The 16508-nt window shown below is 40.0% G+C and overlaps 1 protein-coding gene across 3 annotated transcripts in view; it reads left to right on the forward strand.

Annotated features, from left to right (window-relative positions):
• Positions 1 to 16508, forward strand: part of esama (endothelial cell adhesion molecule a) — an 81931-nt gene that overhangs the window by 9244 nt on the left and 56179 nt on the right. Inside the window, exon 2 of one of the 3 annotated variants that reach the window (XM_061702926.1) lies at positions 10909 to 10985. The exons of the other annotated variants lie outside the window; for them this stretch is intronic. The gene's annotated coding sequence lies outside the window, so the exon portion shown is untranslated. The remainder of the gene's footprint in view (positions 1 to 10908; positions 10986 to 16508) is intronic. 3 annotated transcript variants of the gene reach the window in all.

Here is a 16508-nt window from a genome sequence, read left to right on the forward strand (position 1 = left end):
ACGCTTCGCCATTGTGTACGTGATGCGTGTATTATAAGAACAAAATGGGGAAAAACATGTGATGGTGGTCACCGGTGCTCGGAGATTACATTAATTTAAAGATTGCTTGAGGTATGTTCATGTACTTTTAATACAATATGGCTCGCAAGCAGGCAACAAAACGTTCTGTAGCCTACGGTTATGTCAAATCATTCTCTAAAGTTTCGGTGTGTGTGAAGTAATTTAATTCCAATAAAGTAATTCAATTACAGTAAGTTAACACCCATTATTTCTGTCATGTTGTAATGTTTTTTTTTTTTTGACCTGACTGATACATGACTAGAGTGTGATTTCTAACCATTATGGAGCGAAGGTACATATTTTACATATTTTACAAAATCTCACAGCACACCAACAAACAAAAATGTCACAAAAGGTAGATACACAGTAATTATCGTATGTACTTCCTGCCATCTAATAGAAGAGCGTTTATTTGTTCTGTCTGTCACTATGACTCACTGGCATAAATAGGGGAACAAAGATACATTTCTTGTAAATGAATAATTCTTTGAACAGTCAAGTAAAATTTGCTAATTTCCCACGGCACACCTGAAGATTGCTCATGGCACACTAATGTGCCACGGCACACTGGTTGGGAATCACTGGACGAGAGAATATTTTTGAAGATACTCAGTATACAGTACACAAGTTTATATAGTAAATGAACAAGTCATTTAAATAGACACATTGCTCCATCTTGTGATCAGATCGGTGATCGGTTATCGTTTTTTTAAACTCGCTGATTGGTGATCAGCCCCAAAAATCCTGATCGTGTAAAGTCTACTATTTACTTCTACGACTTTCCAAAATACGGGAAAAACTGTTCGATAATAGGCTGGCTATGTTCATAGTTAAGCACAAATTACTCTCCAACAGTGAAAATTATTTAAGATCTGGCAGATCAACATCACTGGCAATAACAGAGGCTATTGAAGAAATAACAAATGCTATCGAACACATGCTATTGGAATATTTATTGATATTACGAAAGCCTTTGACACAATTAACCAAGCTATATTAATTAAAAAAACAAAAAGGTATCGCATTAGAGAGACAAAAGAGACGTCAGTTTGTTAAGTTGGGTGACTGTATCATATTTGAATACTGTTCGTGATGTACCCCAAGGGCCAGTGTTGGGCCCTAAACTATTTACTGTACATCTGTCACATATATTTAAACCTGTTTTGTTTGCCTTTGACACCAATATTTTCTGTTCCGGCGAGAGTTTAAATAACCTATTGGATGAAATCACTGAAGACATGAAGAAGCTGAAAATCTGTTTTGACCGAAACAAATTATCATGAAACTTGAATGAAACTAATAATATTGTTTGTGAATTGCAGAACAAATGTACAACTACAAATAAAGATGGATGGGGTGCAGATTGAAAAGGTTCATGAAACTAAATTCCTAGGTGTCATATTAAATGGAAAAAAATCAGTTGGACAGATATGGTAAGCAGAAAAAAATAGTCAGAAAAACAGGTGGAATTTTTTTTTGTCAGGAAAACAGAAAAAAATAGTCAGAAAAACAAAGCCCTCAAAAAAATTACTCAGAAAAACAGAAATAATAGTCAGAAAAACAGGTGGAAAGAAATTAGTCCGAAAAACAGAAAAAATAGTCAGAAAAACAGGTGGAAAAAAATTAGTCCGAAAAACAGAACAAAATAGTCAGAAAAACAGGTGGAAAAAAACTGTCAGAAAAAAATAGGCAGAAAAACAAAGCCCTCAAAAAAATTACTCAGAAAAACGCGATTTTTTTTTTTTCATCCAAGTGAATGCAATACGATTCTGTAATATACGAACCAAACTATATAGAAGCATTTCAGTTTTAAATAGAGCTAAATGGTTCACGCCTCATCTTGTACCGTTCCATAATCTTGCCATATTTTAGTGATTGTGTCAAAATTAGGAGCACTAACTACATAAATTCAGTCAGTTCACAAATAACTACTAACAAAAATAAGGGCAAAAAGTATAATCCATGAAGTTGGTTATCTGGAGCACACCCACCCACTCATTTTACAGTCAATGTTATTTATATTTGTTAAAATAGTGAATAGTTCAAAACAGCACAGTGTGGCACATGTGCAAAGTTAAAAACATATATAGTGATGCATTTTCAAGACAGAGTAGGGGGTTATGAGGGGGTCATGAATTATGAATTAAGTTATGAATTAAGAGGAAATATACACATTCACACAGAATTTGAAAAAAGATCTGTTTTCATTCTGTGAGGTCAAAATATGAATCAGTTTAGGTGAAGGATTCAAAAATATAAATCAATAAGTAAAATTTTTATGGGATACAGAGATGAAGCAGCGGTGTGATAGACAGTCACTTGGTGTTCAGAGGAGTGTTGTTGATTCTTTCTTTCTTTCTTTCTTTCTTTCTTTCTTTCTTTCTTTCTTTCTTTCTTTCTTTCTTTCTTTCTGCCGGGGTTAGGTTCCAGACCTCCCCCCGCAATAAGTGAAACTATAGAATATATATTTAGAAATATAGAAATACCCTGTTTAAATACACCCTAGGCATGTTTTTCCAGGATATACAGCACTTCAGACTTTTTAAGGTCTTTAAACACAACCTTAAAACAATATAAAACCATTCAAACATAATATATTGAGTGGAAGTAGAAACATACAGGTGGATTACATCAGTTCGTGGTAGGGGAGAGTGTGGCTAGACACCATAGGATGGTGGTGTGTAAGATGACTCTGGTGGTGGGGAGGAAGATTATGACGAGAAAGGCAGAGCAGAGAACCATGTGGTCGAAGCTGAGACAGGACGAGTTTTGTGCGGCTTATTGGGAAGAACTGAGACAGGCTCTCGGTGGACAGGAAGAGATTCCAGAAGACTGGACCACTACAGCCAAGGTGATCAGAGAGACAGGCAGGAGAGTACTTGGTGTATCTTCTGGCAGGAAAGGAGAGAAAGAGACTTGGTGGTAGAACCTCAAAGTACAGGAAATTATACAAGGAAAGAGGTTAGCTAAGAAAAAGTGGGACACTGAGAGGACCGAGGAGAGGAGAAAGGAATACATCGAGATGCGACGTAGAGCAAAGGTAGAGGTGGCAAAGGCCAAAGAAGAGGAATATGATGACATGTATGCCAGGTTGGACACAAAAGAAGGAGAAAAGGATCTATACATGTTGACCAGACAGAGGGATAGAGATCGGAAGCATGTGCAGCAGGCTACGGTGGTTAAGGATAGCGATGGAAATGTGTTAACTGGTGCCAGTAGTGTGCTGGATAGATGGAAAGAATACTTAAGAGGAGTTGATGAATGAGGAAAATGAGAGAGAAGGAAGAGTAGAGGAGCCAAGTGTGGTGGACCATGAAGTTGCAATGATTAGTAAGGGGGAAGTTAGAAAGGCATTAAAGAGGATGAAAAATGGAAAGGCAGTTGGTCCTCATGACATTCCTGTGGAGGTATGGAAACATCTAGGAGTTGTGGGTGTTGAGTTTTTGACTAGCTTGTTCAACAGAATTATAGCAGGTGAGAAGTACAGAGAGGGTCAGGCCTCGTTGGCCTCACAGTTCTGAGGAGCGGGGTTCGGTCCCCGACCCTGCCTGTGTGGAGTTAGCATGTTCTCCCCGTGCCTGCGTGGGTTTCTCCGGGCACTCCGGTTTCCTCCCACATCCCCAAAACATGCATTAATTGGACACTCTAAATTGCCCGTAGGTGTGAATGTGAGTGCGAATGGTTGTTTGTTTGTATGTGCCCTGCAATTGGCTGGCAACCAGTTCAGGGTGTACCCCGCCTCCTGCTCGATGATAGCTGGGATAGGCTCCAGCAGGCCCGCGACCCTTGTGAGGATAAGCGGCTCAGAAAATGGATGGATGGATGTCATACTGTACTTCTGTGACCTAATATTTCATGTTTTATGTGTCATCACTCACTGTAGATATTTTCTATTTATTTGCATTCTTTTTTGCTGGTTTGTTGGTTCTGTGCTTCGGCGCGGTTTCGACTTGAACTGCTCGACAGTTATAGAGCTGAATGTTTTTGTCTCTCGGCTCCGATTTCTGCCTTGATGATCTGTCACTAATATCATAAGTCTTTTCTCCCTTCCAGTAATGTTAGGCACCCGAGATTCCAGAGATGCAGGCAAAAACAGCAACACCTCTGTTAATAATACCATTGGTGATCTGTTGGTCTCTCTCTCTCTCTCTCTCTTTCTCTCTCTCTCTCTCTCTCTCTCTCTCTCTCTCAAGCTCCCCCGCTGCCTCTCTGCCTACTGCTGCTCTCTATCATGCTCTCAATCCAATCAGTTAAGGCAGACGGCCATCCCACACCGAGCCTCAGGACTGCTCGAGGTTTCTGTCTTATAGAGGAGGTTTTTCCTTCCCTCCATCGCTAAGGGCTTGCTCATGTGGCGTTCATTCGTCTTCAGTTGATCGCTTACCTTTTTTCAGTTATTAAAACACATTTCTTGAAACCTCCCCCGATTTTCTCAACACCTAAACATCCATCCATCCATCCATTTTCTGAGCCGAATAATAACCATAACCAAATAACCATTCACACTCACATTCACACCTACGGGGAATTTAGAGTCTGCAATTAACCTATCATGCATGTTTTTGGGATGTGGGAGGAAACCGGAGTGCCTGGAGAAAACCCACGCAGTCACGGGGAGAACATACAAACTCCACACAGGTGAGGCCGGATTTGAACCCAGGTCCTCAGAACTGTGAGGCAGATGTGCTAACCAGTCGTCCACCGCCCCGCCCAGCGCATAATAAATTAAGTCACATTCCAAAATGGCAAATGTTAAAAATGAAAAATTGACTCTACACCGGGGTCACAGATGGTGTAGTGGTACACTCGCCTGACTTCAGTGCGGGCAGCGTGGGTTCAGTTCCCACTCAGTGACGGTGCGAATGTGATTGCAAATGCTTGTCCGTGTCTATGTGTGCCCTGTGACTGACTGGCGACCAGTTCAGGGTGTAGTTCGCCTTTCGCCCGAAGTCAGCTGGGATAGGCTCCAGCGCCCCACGACCCTAACCAGGATAAGCGGTGTTGAGAATGGATGGAATGGATGACTCTATACCTCTAACAGTACATATTAAATAAGACGTGCTTTTTGCTCAATGCACATAGAAATGATCGAGTAAGCAAATGATCCAAGCAGCCTGTGCCTTGGACAGATGTCGCAACCAGTAGTCAACAACAACTGCCACCTCACATCCCTTCGACCTGTCCATCAAAAAAAGTTAATAAAGCCCTTGACAGACGGGAATTGAGGGCACTGGCTTAGACAAGATAGGCTGTGTTCAATTACTCATACTTGAGGTATTTAGGTGGGGGATGGGGCGAGAGCCTGATGTACTTATGACATCAGGCACATTGACGTAATCCTGGTTTCCTTGTTGAAGTTTTTGGCCAGCTCATTAATCATTGTCATATCGTCATAAAACAATTTGTTTTTATAGGGGTTTCGTTTTCCTGCCCTGTTACATCAGAGGGCAATAGTGTGTATCATAACTGAACTGAAGGACTTTCTCTGAGTTATTTCACAAGACAGGCATGGTATAAATTAGGGGTGGGTATCACAGAGTACCTAATATTATAATAATATTACCATATCTTATTTACAGTTATTTTTATAATCAATATATTGGGGTGGAACTATCTGTGATTCTTTATGATGATTGTAAACCAAGAAGGGGAATAGTTGTGTAATTGGTTTCCTTGCATATACCAAAATTAAAAAGGCAATATTTAAATATATAAATAACTTACAATATGATATGTGGAATTAATATTTTTGTTCTAAATACTGTGAAGAAAATGCAAGATTTTGCCTTTTTTTAGTATTCCATTGTCTCTATGGTGCCTCAGTAAAAATGAAATATGAATTAAAATCGTCCATGCATTCCTGAGTTCCAGATGTTTTTCTGCCGAGAGGCCTGAAATCAGGTCATTTGAATTTCTCGGGCATATCTATGTCACTAATGAAGATCTCTGACTACCTCTCAATTCCTGAGCCAGTGATGTCAACATACCAAAAGGCGTACTCTCACAAGTGGTTCTTCTACATGGAGGCAACCAAGAAAAAAGGGTGTGGTCTAAGCCAAATATGGACAAAGTGGATACAAAACTGGGTCGAACAGAAGTAGCTGTAAGAGGGGCCTTTTCTGGACACTTGTATGACTAAAGCAAGGTTTTTTTTTTTTTTTTTGTTTTTTTTAATTAAATTGCCACTTTTATACTAAGTGCATGTTAGAGAGTCCCTCTATAGAGATCCCCCTCCTTGAGCCATCACCTTATCGTGTTGGAGGGGTTGTGTGTCCCACTGATCCTAGGAGCTAAGTTGTCTGGAGGTTTATGCACCTGGCAGAGTCATCCATGGCACACAGGTCCTAGGTGAGGGACCAGACAAAGTACAGCTCAAAATATTGGATCTCGTTTTCCCTCGCCCGGTCACTGGGGCCCCCTTCTGGAGCCAGGCCTGGAGGTGGGGCTTGAAGGTGAGCGCTCGGTGGCCGGGCCTGCAACCATGGGGCCTGGCCGGGCACAGCCCGAAAGGGTAAGTTGGGTCCCCCTTCCCATCGGCTCACCACCTGTGGGAGGGGCCATAGGGGTCGGGTGCAATGTGAGCTGGGCGGTGACCTTGGCGATCCGATCCCCGGCTACAGAAGCTGGCTCTGGGGATGTGGAACGTCACCTCTCTGGGAGGGAAGGAGCTGGTGTGCGAGGTTGAGAAGTTCTGACTAGATATAGTCAGGTTCACCTCTACACACAGCTTGGGCTCTAGTACCAGTCCTCTCGAGAGGGGTTGGACTCTCTTCCACTCTGGAGTTGCCCACTGTGAGAGGCGCCGAGCAGGTGTGGGTATACTTATTGTCCCCCGGTTCAGTGCCTGTACATTGGGGTTCAACACGGTGGACGAGAGGGTAGCCTCCCTCCGCCTTCGGGTGGAGGGATGGGTCCTGACTGTTGTTTGTGCCTATGCACCAAACAGCAGTTCAGAGTACCCACCCTTATTGGAGTCCTTGGAGGGGGTGCTGGAGAGCGCTCCCGCTGGGGACTCCATCGTTCTGCTGGGGACTTCAATGCTCACGTGGGTAATGAGACCTGGAGGGGCGTGATTGGGAAGAACGGCCCCCCCGATCAGAGCCCGAGAGGTGTCCTGTTATTGGACTTCTGTGCTCACCACGCATTGTCCATAACGAACACCATGTTCAAGCATAAGGGTGTACACACGTACACCCTTATGCCAGGGGCATAAAGCCCCAGACAACTTAGCTCTTAGGATCATTGGAACACACAAACCCTCCACCACGATAAGGTGACAGCTCAAGGTGCTTTGTTTTCAAATATCATTTGCTCTTTGTTTTTAAATGTTTTTAGTCATGTAAAGCACATTGAGTTAATTGTGTATAAAATTCACTATATAAATAAATTTGACTTGTCTTGCCTCACAATATGGTTGCAGTATTGTACTTATTTTGCTGTGGCATGCTCATATACAAGTAAAGTACTTTCCTTGTTGCACATTTTTTTACACTGAACAATAGTATTTACAATACAATTAAAATATTGTATTTATTTTAGTCAGGTTGTAATCATGGGGGCATCTCACATATGAGGTAGCATTAGCCAAAAACCTGCCAAATATTTATTTTAGACTACAGTATATTGTTAAAAGCAGATTCTTGACAGATTCCCAATTTCAACAAAAAAGCTTTCTAAATGTGCTCAAACGTCAGAAAAACTGATTGGACTTTCAACGATCAGAGAGCACCTTGACCTTACGTGCATGTAATTCTTTTGAAAACAATGAATGAATCATTATTGTTATTATCATCATTACCTTTATTTGATCATTGGCCAGGATAAATAACAGAGTTCTACTACTTCTACTTTTTTACTGAAATTTAAGTTACCAAATATGGTCACTTGCTCTATAAAAGACCTGCTTCATGAAGCCATCATGAGAGGATTGAATGATGGCCTAATGACAATGACAGCATACTGTTTTACAATTACACTTGACATTACTTTCAAAGTTTTCTAAGTGGTCATTCAATTTTTTCACATATTTTATTGCTTACGATATGTTCTTGCATGGTAGGTAATTGTTGTTATTATTATTATATCACCAAAGCTTAAATTAATGAAGTCTTTGTAAAACAGACACATATCAATGATGTTGCTATAATTTTTTTATCTGGCAAAATTATCCATCCATCCATCCATTCACATTCACACCTACGGAGAGGTTTGAGTATTCAATTAACCTAGTATGCAAGCTTTTGGAATGTCGGTAGAAACCAGAGTACCTGGAGAAAACTCACAATGGCACGTTGAGAACATACAAACTCCACACAGAGATGTTTCAAAGGAGATTTGAAGCAGACTTGCTGACCACTACCTCACTGTGCTGCCTTGGTAAGATATGAAGATATTTAATATGACAGTTACTGTTTACAGTTACAGTTACTATCGCGGAGTAAATGAGTGCATCAGAACGAGAATATACTGTACAGTACTTGGAGGAACACACAAATTAACTTTTTTTTCAAGCAGCATTATTAATACATGGAGCACAGACATCAATTCAACATTAGCAGTATTTTTAAGGGTAATTAAGTGGCTTAGTACAACCTAGACATTGTGTGTGAGGTGATGCTGACAGCAGGCAACAATGTGGAAAGAGTCATTATAACCAGGCTATTAAGCAAAGGCCTTTGGGGCATTTGAGCTGTACTGGTGAACTCATCAAGGCAGAACAAGAAAAGAAACAGTTTTATACAATTAAATGTACCCAAAAGGCTTTTAGATAATCATCTGCTGCATCCAAACTAGATTAAAGGACAAAATAATCATTTTAAAAAAGTTTATAACACATTTTTAAAATTGAAACATCTTCCATTTTCACCACCTTTCACATGTTTCACTGATACAGAAATTAAACACTATGTTTTTCTTTTTTTTTTAAACCTTTCATCAGGAACAGGAAGCATAGAAATGTGTATCGTCTTGAATGAGTGTGGATTTGACATGGATTTAAGTTGTGTTCAGGGGTATATTGGCCACCTAATGAAAGAAAAGGAAAAATAAGTAATAGAGATACAAAAAAAGTTGGATTCAGGTGTATCTGTGGTAAAGTCCTGAACCAAACTTTCTGTAAAGACTATTTAATGTGGTTACAAATTTATCCAGGGAGTAATATCCATCCATCCATCCATCCATTATCTGAGCCGCTTATCCTCACAAGGGTCGCGGGAGCGCTGGAGCCTATCCCAGCTATCATCGGGCAGGAGGCGGGGTACACCCTGAACTGTTTGCCAGCCAACCGCAGGGCACATATAAACAAACAACCATTCGCACTCACATTCACACCTACGGGCAATGTAGAGTCTTCAATTAATCTACCATGCATGTTTTTGGGATGTGGGAGGAAACCGGAGTGCCCGGAGAGAACCCGCACAGGCACGGGGAGAACATGTAAACTCCACACAGGATGGGCCGGGGATTGAACCCCGGTCCTCAGAACTGTGAGGGAGACGCTCTAACCAGTCCCCCAGGGAGTAATAAATATCTCAATTTTCATTTCCTAAAATCACTACGTCTTAAGAAACAGATTATAGCCGTACTGTATTTGTAAAAAAAACTTTGTGTACAATCTATACATTTTCCTATTCTCTCACTCTTGGCCTGAGAGGCACCATTTTTATCCCATAAGGATCCCTTGTCATAAGTCTTATCGTCGATGTCAAATACATACTCTAAGCAAATGTATACAGAATGTGAACATTTACCTTCACTTGGCAAACAATGAATGACAATTGAGTGTTGAGGCACCATATACAAGTCCTCATTAAATATAAAGTGCGAACATGGTATTGTAATTTATTTATATGGCGCTGCTCTCAGATTTGGGAATGAATCTCTTAAGCCCTGGCTGCACAAGGACATCCATTTTCCCTTGAGAGAAAGACTTATAATTTAGAGGGACTGCCTTGTTTTTTCTGTCACTGAATTTCTGCATCAAACACATTGGCCTTGAATGAGATAAAGAACGTGCTATGTAATTAGCCATTGCACAACTGGATATTTCATAGACCTAAATCTTGAAAACGTCCATTCATTTCATTTTTATGGTTTTATTGTTTTAAGAACATGCAGCTGATTTCCTTCAATACTGATGTCTTATTGAGTTTGTCATACGAGATTATCAAGCTCAGTCATTAAGAAAAACAAAAGTCATCTCAAGGCACTACATATCACTGGAGAATCCTTGCATCTCCAAAACCATCACTTCTCAGCAAAACAGAAATTGGATGTTTGTTGAGCCATTAACTTTGCATTGTCAAAGAGAGCAAACCAATTTTAACACTTTAGATTGGTGAATAATTTGTAAAAATGACAGACACGTGGGGACTGACCAATGTTATCAACCTGTGAAAAAATAGGAAATTGACCAAATTTGGACATTGGAGTTTTCCGCCCGAAAGTGATGATACTGGTATGCAGCACGTCAAACCCCTCACACATGAACACATATTAAACATGAACCCAAAATGGACCCCACTTGAGCAAGCACTGTACCGGTCAACACAGCTTTTGCTGACCTAAATTTGTTTCCTAATAATTAGTAGGATTTCTTTGTTTCTTTTTATGAGAAAATAAACCCGTGTTTAGGTTTTTCCTGCCTAAAAGCTTGCCTCGCACTTGGGTCAACCATACCTTGATACTACAGCTACGGTGAAAAGTATATTTTAATTTATATTAGTCATTACCCCCTCCCCTTCTTTTATATTTCTGCACACACACAATTTTATTGTCTTTTATTAGTATGATTACCTACCTCCCCCTCCTGTCCCTCCGTGCGCTGCTCTTTTCCTTTTTTCTTGGCAGCTTCTCCTCGTGCTCATCTCCATCCAATCTCTCCTGAGGGCTGCAACTCCAGCATCTCATCAGCATCAATGTCTCAGGTCAGCCATGAGGGTTAGCGCAAAAGGGACTTTGATGCACTAACTTTTGATTGTTTTTATTGTTAATGTTTTGTTCACCTCCCACTGTGAATCTCTTATCCATTCTTAGATGGGATTTAAATATTGTTGTTCATGTGTATATGCAGTGTTGCCACAGTTACCTTGAAAAAGTGACTTAGTTACTTTACTGATTACTTGATCTTAAAAGTAACTTTGTTACTTTGCTGATTACTTAATTTCAAAAGTAGCGAAGTTAGAAAAAACTAACTTTTTAGGTACTTTCGGCAGCTGCCAAGTGGCCGGAATATCAATTATCCACAGTACAAAAAAAGCATTAGCTTAACCGTACCCATTACCACACAGAATGAATGAAAGGGGGGGAAAAAAAAAAAAAAAGGGTGGTCTTGGTTATATGCTACTGCACAGTTGGACTGCTCTTTCTTGGAATCACCAGCTACAAATTACTGTTTGGTGAGAGACATTGATGATGCAAATGTAGCTATTGTTAGATTGAAGAAATAGTTGTGTTACTTCGCTTGTTACTCAAAATGACTGTTTACCTTTCATTATTTTTGATTAACCCCTCATATCATTCCCTACCCACATACCCCCACACCTCCGGTTCCCTTGTCAATGGTGCTGTGACTCATGTCCTCACTGGGTGGTGCATTTAATTATAACCTCTTAGCTATTTTTCAGTCATACACAATTACACTCTGAGGAGAGAGAGCGCAGTCATTATCTGCAATAATGGCTCAGAGGTGCCGATCTGCCCAGAACGCATACACAGTACAATAGCTATTTATTGAAAATAACTCACATCACCCTTTTTCTTCATTCTTTCTTTTGCCTTATGTACTCTTTCTCTATCTCTCTCCCACACAGATTTTAGTGTATATGTTGCAATATCCTGCTAATATGCTTTATTCCTGGACATAACTGGATTTCACGTTCCTCATTTTCAGTCTAAGTGACCACGCCTTTTGAGTAAACGATGTTAACAAAAATATGAACTATTACACGCAAGGGAGCTATTCAGGAGTAGGGGTGGGTTTAGTGGTGCTTTTGTATCAATGACGATTCTAAGGGCCCATGACTGACAAGTGACCCTAGAAAATGTTGTTTTCAATTTGTGGTAATGACGCGAAGAGAGATTTTCTTCATGGGGCCCAAAAACCCTGACAGCGGTCCCTGATTACACAGCAATCTATTGAAAATGGGGACAGCTTTCACATGCAGTAAATCCCTTCAAAACTTTAATGCTGACGTTTTCTTATATTTAGCTACTGTATGTTGGGAAACACATGGTTCTGTGGCCTGCTTAACAATCAGTTTCTTTGAATCTGTGACTCCCTCAACTATATGTTATAGTATTGTGTCATAACAATGGGACATAAACTGTTGGAAAGGCACAGCAGGAAAGAGCACAACACAGGAAATTATGACCAAAATAGAATTCATTGTGCTGTTGACGTCACTTCTACTGTATGCTCTTTGACAGGGAAAAAAAAAAAAATGAACTAGCTCATCTCCATCACTCTTGTGTATAAGTGCAGAACTACTATACATCCTCTGTGAAGTACAGAGGCACAGAAAGCCCTTATAATCTTTCCTTGTGCATGTTTAAAGAGATGGAAGTCTCTCAACTGAATGCTAAACAGGATCCATCAGGATTACATTTAAGTTTGAACTTTAGCAGCTTGCTGACTGTTACAGATTCAGGAATTTGGAATAAGACTTGCCACCTGAAGCTCAAAATTAAGGATTTTCTCAGCATGTCTGGAAGTCCTGTTACCAGAGAAAATTGTCTGTTTCTGCATTCACAGACGTGAACGATGTACATAGACACCAGCGATGTGCAGTATGGTTCAATGCTGTTAAGGCACTGACATTAGTTACACTGAGAAAAAGTAAACAGAGAGCGTATTTGCCATTTAATTACCAGCCTGACATTCTAAACTAATAAACTGTAATTTTTTTAACTGATGTTTGAAGCAGATATAAGTCTTCCTAAATTAATTAGATCCTGTTTCAATTGGTAGTCCAGTTTTTAAGGTTTGACGCGCTGTAATATATTCCAACTTTGGCATTCATTTGGAGCAACATTTTATGATACACAGACTCCAGCTACTGCTTTACGGTATTTTCCTCACAACCATTTTTTTTTTTTAATGCTACCGTTGCTTCCTGAATCTGGTCTGCACGTGCGCAGTAAGAAGATGGAATAGTCCATTGCATGAAATATTAAGGGGCACTCGTGAGGGATTGCGCAATCTGAGGTGGGGTGAGACTGCTCGTTGTCGCACTTCACGTCTCGGGCATGTATTTGCAAAGAAAATATGAAAATTCAGCAGTTTTGACTATTAAATAATTCACATTATTTGACAGAAAATCAATATAAAGCACAGATCTGAGAACAAAAAATGAAAATAATGTCATTTGATAATTTGTTTATTTCGTATTCTACATTATAGAGGTGAGGCTTTGCCTTCCCTGTGTCCCCTGACCGCACTTCACTGGTATACACAAGGTTTTGAATGAAAAAAAAACATAATCTGTAAATGTTTTGGCCAAATGTGCACTGTACTCCAAATTATTATGGAAATAAGATTTAAGTTTAATATACATTTGAGTGGCATGGTGGGCGACTGGTTAGCACATCTGCCTCACAGTTCTGAGGACCGGGGTTCAAATCCTGGCCCCGCCTGTGTGGAGTTTGGATGTTCTCTCTGTGCCTGCGTGGGTTTTCTCCAGGTACTCAAGTTTCCTCCCACATCCCAAAAACATGCATTAATTGGAGACTCTAAATTGCCCGTAGGCATGACTGTGAGTACGAATGTTTTTTTCTGTGTGCCCTGGGATTGGCTGGCGAACAATTCAGGGTGTACCCGCCTGTCGCCCGAAGATAGCTAGGATAGGCTTGTACATGCCTCCGACCCTAGTGAAGGTAAGCTGTGTAGAAAATGGATGTGTATATATATATATATATATATATATATATATATATATATATATATATATATATATATATATATATACACAAGCCCAGTTTTGTTGAAAAAAAAAAGAGATTAATTAGATTTAATCTTGAGTTTTGAGTTGAATGACTATGGCAAACGAGGGGTTATTTTGTTAACCTCTCAGTCCAGCATCACCATTGATCTTTTTAACATTCATACATTAGTGACTGGTCATTGCATTTACTGATTTTTTTTTTTTTTTTTTTTTGTCCTGCCATTCACTGGCACCATTAACCTCAGACGCTAAATCTAATTAGTGCTCCCTTGTTGTGCTGTTATGTCCACACTGGATTGTTTTTTGAAGATTTATGCATGACTTCCAGATGACAATTGGAACTATATGAGCCAGGCAATTGACCATTTAGTACTCTGTTTCTGTACTATGTGGAAATCCTCATGACCATTTGCTGAAATATACAGTTAGATGTGACTCAGATGAAGAAAAAGATCAAATAGGGAAAGGATGAGGTGGTTGTAGTAGGCTAGTGCTTGGGGTTAGGGCACACTCTCATGCACTTATACACATACACACGTGCACACAAAAGCCCTATTAAGTATCTCCATCATGCTGTCATATGAAATGAAAATCCTAATTTCAGTGCAACATGTTTTTGGTCTGTGTTTGAGGCCCTGCGCTACAGTCACTTTATTTTCCCTTACTCTACGTAGACTCCTTACTGTTTCCATGACATTTCCGCCAATTCTCTGTAAGGGAACACTTTAATCATGATGGCAAATTCGTACATCCCTCTGTTTCCTCCTCTCCTTGGTGCACAGGCACACACGCTCACCCATTCCCACATTTTAACAGAGATACCCCTGGAGGATAAAAGCCAAGCCTTGCCTGATCCGTAATCGGTCTCACGAGTCACTTCCCATAAGGAAAATAACAATTTCAGATTCAGTTTAATGAATGCTCGTGCTGAGTGAAACCACAGAAGAATACAGTTTTTTTCTTTCTTTTTCTCGTGACTTTGTGTCATCGGATTTGCAGCCGCATGTTTTGGACACTCGGGTGAAGAGAGGTGCGGAGCTGTCAACTGATCACCAACTGGTGGTGTGTTGGCTCTGATGGTGGGGCATGACCTGGCAGGCACAAACATATTGTGAGGGTCTGCTGGGAACGTCTAGTAGAATCCACAGTCAGAAGGAGTTTCAACTCCCACCTCCGGCAGAACTTCACCCATGTCTCGTCTTTTTGTAGCTGCTGTCAGTGTTTTCACAAATAAAATACGCCTCCTAATCATGGGCAACTGAGTTAATAGTACAGAGAAAGCAGAGATGTAACAAGGGGATAACTAAAACATTTTTTTCCCATTATTTTTTAAATTACATTCACAAAGATTTCTTGCAACATATAAAGTCATGATGTGTTGCATTTTACATTATTCAATGCTTAAAATAGTTGTTTCGTGCAGTGTTTGGTATGTGTTTTGTTGAAACCGGGTGAGGTTTCAGATCTTTTATCAAGCAATTCAACACTGTGGGATTTCAACTTTTCAATTGCTAAATTACAGTTTCAGCATACAGATAAAACGTTTAGAGCAAGTGTTGCCCTTGTTGTTTGTTCAAGTGTCTCCTTCTGACATGTTTAATGTGACTTCAAATGAGTGGCATCAAAGCAGTTTCCTTGGCTATTAGGGCAGTCCTTTTTTTGTAGTGGAAAATCGACCAACCTAAACTGAGGCGAGTAAACTTAGATACAGCTGTGGCTCAGTAAAAAGAGGCTTTTGAGTATCTTAAGGTATGAAGGCACAACATAATTGAAATCCATTCTATATTTACTGGTTAAAAGTATGTTAGCATTGATTGGTTTTATCTGGACAATGATACCTGTTCATCAAACATAGAGGAGGAACACAAACATAGTATCCAAAAAGGAAAACAAATAAAGGAAAATAACGTGTGCTTAACGTAACATATGCATGTGGGGTTGTAGAATTGTGTGGTGCTGAATTTACCAGTGCATCAGTATACACAAGCCACATGCTCAAACTGTAGTGGCAAACATTATATATTTTTAGGCTTGGCCAACTGAACTGGAGCCTCCAAAGTCAAAGGGGTTGGAATTCAGAAAGAAGGGGTATTCAAATCTACTGATGAGGAAGCTTGGAACTATGCTTTTACTGCTTCATTTTGGCTGTTGTAGTGCATGACTGGTTGAAGTGGGGTTCACTTTTTAAGTTGATTAGGTTACTGTTACCTTTTGAATTGATTCGGCAGACGAGTTAATGTAAGAGACTGATGTGAACAATGGAAATTACTATCATATCTCCTTCAGTCTACAACATTTATTTGGGTAGAACATTAAAGTTCTACATCTGGACCAATGTTCAACTCCAGATTTAATGTACTCAAGAAAGTGTTGGCTGGTTTATTGAGGGTCCAGTTAAAATGTTCTGTTCTTCTATGAGCCAGAAAAAAACGAGATGTAATAAGCACAGACGAAGTGCAAGAGCATAGCAAAAATACAGCAGTGATTCTGCAAATGAAAGAAAGGATT

The sequence above is a fragment of the Phycodurus eques genome, chromosome 17, assembly GCF_024500275.1.
Source record: "Phycodurus eques isolate BA_2022a chromosome 17, UOR_Pequ_1.1, whole genome shotgun sequence".
NCBI classification, from domain to species: Eukaryota; Metazoa; Chordata; class Actinopteri; order Syngnathiformes; family Syngnathidae; genus Phycodurus; species Phycodurus eques.